Genomic DNA, 6,000 nt, shown 5'->3' with positions numbered 1-6,000 from the left:
AATATGTCATTTTTAAAGTCGTCAAGAGTGATTTTAATAGTATCAAAAAAAAGTAAATCACACTCCTTTATCTGAAAATTAGTGAAACCACATAGGTTTTATTTGAAATTTATCTTACAATTTACTCATTTTATTGCTGTAATTTCTCATTTTCAACTCTGTATGTATCAGAGAAATTCAATACCATTTTAGCACTTGATGTAATTTAGACAAGATTTAAGCATAATTTTATTATTATCTCAGTACCTGGACTTGAAATATGTATAAATTCATGGGTAAATTTCAAAAACAACCCCTGTGGTTTGATGTTGTTCTAAAAAAACCCTTGTGGTTTGTTATTACAAAAAAAAAGGACTGTGGTTTGCGCCGTTAACCAAAAAACGGAAAATGACTTAATGGTGTTAAAATGCTGACGTGGCACAGGGGTAAGGTTGGAAATTCGATTTTTTTAAATTTTTTTTTAATTTTTCTTCTTTCTTCTTCTTCTTCTTTAAATTTCTGAAATATTATTTTTTTAATTTTTCTTTTTCTTTCTTCTCCTTCTTCTTCTTCTTCTTCTTCTTCTTCTTCTTCTTCTTCTTCTTCTTCTTCTTCTTCTTCTTCTTCTTCTTCTTCTTCTTCTTCTTCTTCTTCTTCCCTCTTCTTCTTCCTTTAGTTTTTTCTTTTTTTTTTAAGTTTTGGAAATTTCCATATTTCTGGAAAATTCCAGATTTCCGACGGAAATGTTTAAGATTTCCAGAAGAAATCTGGAATTTTCCCGTCTTATCGATCTGCTTCCTTCGTTCTTCTGTTGCTCCTTATTTTCTTCTGATCTCTTGCTCATTGATTTGTTCTTTTTTCGTAGATCTAAAGCTTCAACGTTTGGCGAAATCAGCTCCTGAAATCGAAAGCAACGTAAAAGAAAAATGAAAACATTGCTTATTATTGGTTAGATTAGATCAATTGGTTTTTTTGTCGATTAGTTGTTGATCTTGAAAACCAAACTATTAAAGAATAGTTAGGTAAGTAAATACAAAATTAATCCTTTGATTCCTGTATATTTGTGTTGAAAGTATATTTATGTAGACATAATCAATGAGATTTAACTAAAATAGGATGGGAGTAAATACCAGAAATTAATAACTAAAAAAAAGGTTAATTAATTTAAAAGAACAACAAAAAATAAAGAACCATAATAGATGAAAAAAAAGTTTACATTGATATTTGAAAAATACAGGAAATGATATATATTCGGACCCCTTTCCAGAATTCTGGAAATTTTCCAGAATTGTGGAAATAAAAAAAAAAAAAAAAAAGATGAAAAAAGAAGAAGAAGAGAGAGAAGAAGAAGAAAAAGAAAAATTAAAAAAAAAATTCCAACTCTACCCCTTGCCACATCATCAGATTTAACACTGTTAAGTCATTTTCCTTATTTCGTGTAACGGCGTATAACACGGTCCTTTTTTTTTGGTAAAAACAATCCAGATGAGTTTTTTGTGAACAACATAAAACCACAGGGTTGTTTTTGGAATTTACCCTAAATTCATTTTACAATCCTCTGCTAAATTCAATTGACAAATAGAATTGTCGTTTTTTTTAATTTAAGAGACTTTAATATCATACAGGAACCATTTCACCCAAAAACTTAAATTTAATAATAACCTTTAAAAATAGTTTTGATTATTATCCCCAATAATGGACATTAAGTTCGACATCTGTACAACACAAACTTATTTTACCATATTTTGAAATATCACTAATAAATAGAGTTTTTATAATTTAAACACTCGGATCACTTGATGGCAGATAATTAAAGATTATATTAATATAATTGCTCTATAATTTTCTCACCAAACTATTTGATTCTCACACAACTTAGAAAAAAGACAAAAAAAATAAAAAAAATAAAAGCGTTCAATCTCAATCTTCTTTCATCTCGTAATTACTAATCTTTTGCCCTTTCAACTTTACTTTCACATTTAACACGCAACTTATTTATGTATTTCTAAAATATATATATAAAAATCCAAATTTATTATCACACCCGAACCTCTAAAAGATCAGAACCAATCTTAAACTTAATTACAGAAAATGTTAAAAAAGGAATTATACATAAAAAATTTGAGGTTAACTAAAAATTACAGCAATGTATGTCAACTAAAAATTCCCTAACTGATCCTATCAAAAAAAAAAAAAAAAAATTCCCTAACTGATAGGTGCAGCTTGAGGCTCAGTTCCAGTTCCTTTTTCTTTGGGTGCGTGCAGTTTTCTTCTTCTTATTATTAGGATTTAGTACTTTTCTTGGTGTTTTTTCCATCTTATTAGGCGAACAATGTAATCTTGGTGAGTAGTTAATGGTTAATTAATGGCTTAATACATTATCAGCTCTCTAAACTTGTCTAAAATAGTAGAATGGCTTTCTGAACTTTGTAAGTATCTCATTTGTTGGAGATTTTGGTAAAATGGCTCTTTAGCCTTTGCTTGTCTTTTGTGACTTTAAGTATCCGACGTGGGAAACTTTTGAGATAGTTGAAGAGTTTATATTGGGTTGGGCCTAAGGAGTTATTAAATTGTGTTTAGTGGGTTTTACAAAATAAACCACACGCACGCGCTCGCTCGTTCGTTCGCGCGACGCCCGTCCCGACTGTTTCTTAACAAGTTAAAATCCTATCTCCACTATCCCCGATTTTACTCAACCATTACGTTTTTCTCTCCTAAAACGTTGTCCACTACAACGTTCGTTTTACACAAATAAAATACGAACTCTACAGAGTTCAGTGACACAGAAAACTTTCAGATTACAATTTTCATCTCAATTACACTTTCTTCTCTGGGCAATTAATTATTTTGCTGTTCCAAAGCTTCGTCCTAGAGTGCACTAGTGCGTCGCTCGCTGTGTAAACCTTGGTTAACGATTATTTCTGTCCGTCATCATGTCTGCTCTAATCTCAAAAAATATTCCCGATCTCTCAAAATTAGAGCCCTTAGACGGTCTGAACTACATAAGATGGTCTCAGAAAATGCTTATATTTTTTTAACAATTAGACCTTGATTATGTCGCCCTGTTATGTCGCTTATCGTTCAACAACACGATAATCAGTCTGCTAAATATGAAAAAGATAACAAAACTGTCAGAGGACATCTCCTTAATCATATGTCGAACCCACTGTTCGATATATTTGTCAACAAAAAGTCTGCTAAAGAAACTTAGGTCTCTTTAAAAGATAAATATGGGTCTGATGATGCTGGAAAAAGAAAATATGTTGTTGGCAGGTGGTTAAATTATCAGATGGTTGATCAGAAACCAATCATTGATCAGATACACGAATATGAGAACCTTGTTGCTGAAGTTCTCGGTGAGGGGATGAATATGTGCGATATGCTTCAAGCCAATGTTCTGCTAGAGAAGTTCCCTCCTTCCTGGAGTGACTTCAGAAACCACCTGAAGCACAAAAAGAAAGATTTCAGCCTGCAGGAGCTTGTTAGTCATATGCGAACTGAAGAAGCAAACAGAATGAAAGATAAGCAACTTTCCTCCATTTCTGTTTCTATTAATGCTAATGTGGTTGAATCTGCTGTGATTCCAAAAGACAGATCAAAAGGGCATGCAAACAAGTCCCAAAAAGGCTTCAAACAGAATAAGTCTTTCAAGCATGGAAAGGTCCAAAAGTTAAAGGTTGAATGCTTTGTGTGTGGAAAACCCGGGCACAGAGCATTTCAATGTTTCCAAAAGAAGAACCAACAGAATTCAAATCAAAATGCTCACACAAAGCTTACCGGACAATCCAATTTGGTGGAGAACGATGAAATCATTGCTGCTATGGTGGTAGAGTCGAACTTGGTGGAAAACAAAACTGACTGGGTGCTGGATACTGGAGCTACCAGACACTTATGTTCAAACAGGGAGCTGTTTCATCATTTTGAGGATGCTGCTGATGGAGAGTGCGTCTACATGGGTAACACCGCAACTACTGGTGTTGTTGGTAAAGGAACAGTCTTACTCAAATTAACTTCGGGAAAAAGTTTATCATTGAATAATGTTCTGTATGTGCCTTCACTTCGTAGGAATCTTATTTCTGGCAGTTTATTAAATAAGGCTGGTTTAAAAATTACTTTTGAGGCTGATAATGTGATTCTTACTAAAAATGGGACCTTTATAGGGAAAGGGTATCTAAGTGATGGACCTTTTATCATGAACACTGTTGATGTTAACTCTGTTGGAATTAATGCAAGTTATTCTGGTTCTGCTTATTTATGTGAGTCTTTGGATGTTTGGCATGGTAGATTAGGACATGTGAATTATGCTTCTATTAAAAGGTTGAAAAATATGCATGTTATTGATATTGTCAATTCTGAGCATGAAAGAAAATGTTCTATTTGTGTAGAAGCTAAATTTGCCAAAAAGCCTTTTCCATCTGTTACTAAGAGAAGTACTGAATTACTTGAATTAATTCATTCTGATCTAGCTGACTTTAAGAATTCCATAAGTAGGGGTGGTAAAAGATGGTATATGACCTTTGTTGATGACTTTTCGAGATACATCAAAGTATATCTTTTAAGATCAAAAGATGAGGCTGAAAGTATGTTTCTAAAATATAAAATGGAAGTAGAAAATCAGCTAGATGGAAAAATAAAAAGGCTTAGATCTGATAGAGGTGGAGAATACGGAACTAATTTCCTTAAAACATTTTGTGAGGAAAATGGCATTATACATGAAACTAGTGCGCCATATACACCACAACAAAACGGTATAGCGGAAAGGAAAAATAAAACGCTTAAGGAAATGATGAATGTCATGTTAATTAGTTCTGGTATGCCTGATAATATATGGGGGGAAGCTCTTTTGTCTGCATGCTACATTTTAAATAGAGTTCCTCATAAAAAAATTAGACAAAACTCTCTATGAGCTTTGGAAGGGGTATTCGCCTAATTTAAATTTCTTGAGGGTTTGGGGTTGTCTTGCCAAAGTTGCTTTTCCATCTTTTAGAAAACCCAACATAGGACCAAAAACCTTTGATTGTGTTTTTATTGGATATGCTTCTAATAGTGCTGCCTTTAGATTCATGGCACTAAATGACTATAGCATATATGAATCTAGAGATGCAGAATTCTTCGAAAATGATTTTCCTTTAAAGAAAAATATTGTGAGTGATGATGTTGGTCCCTCTAATACTGTATCTGCTAGTGATTATCTTGCTTCTAGTTCTTTGGAAAAACATGATGAATGTGAACATGAACCTAGAAGAAGTAAAAGAAGTAAAATAGCTAATAGTTTTGGACCCGACTTTGTTTCCTCTTTTCTGCTAGAAAATTCAGATAGAATAGATGATGTTTTTATGTCTGCCTATCTAATAGAAGAAGATCCTAAGACATATAAGGAGGCCATGACCTCTGTAGATGCTAATTTTTGGAAAGAGGCAATAAAAATGAATTAGACTTTATTATGGTCAATCACACTTGGGATCTAGTCTCCTTGCCTAAAGGGTCGAAAACTATAAAACTTAAATGGATCTTCAAAAGGAAAAGAAGACCTGATGGATCCATTGAAAAGTTCAAAGCTAGATTAGTTGCCGTAGGCTATAGTCAAAAGAAAGGAATTGACTATTTTGATACTTACTCTCCTGTTACTAAAATTTCTACTATTAGAATCTTAATTGCAATTGCAGTAATACATAATTTGGTGGTACATCAGATGGATGTAAAAACAGCTTTTCTAAATGGTGATTTAGAAGAAGAAATCTATGTGCAACAGCCTGAGGGAAATGTTGTACCTGTTGGATTAAAATCCAACGTTATGGGCTTTACATGTATAATTGTAATTATGGGCTATCATATGTATGAGCCCGATTAAGTGATCTAAATTAGTTTATGGGCCTGTGGCATATATAATGGGTATGGGCTTAAATATGTGTAGATACCCAGTTGTAATTTACTAATACTATGATGGGCAGATTAGTAATTGCGACAATTAGGTTTTCAGTATAAATATAGGGTTATGGTCCCTAGGGCATTAGCATTCTG

This window comes from Euphorbia lathyris, chromosome 3, assembly GCF_963576675.1.
Source record: "Euphorbia lathyris chromosome 3, ddEupLath1.1, whole genome shotgun sequence".
In the NCBI taxonomy this organism is placed as follows: domain Eukaryota; kingdom Viridiplantae; phylum Streptophyta; class Magnoliopsida; order Malpighiales; family Euphorbiaceae; genus Euphorbia; species Euphorbia lathyris.
Note: the sequence above shows the minus strand (reverse complement) of the source record.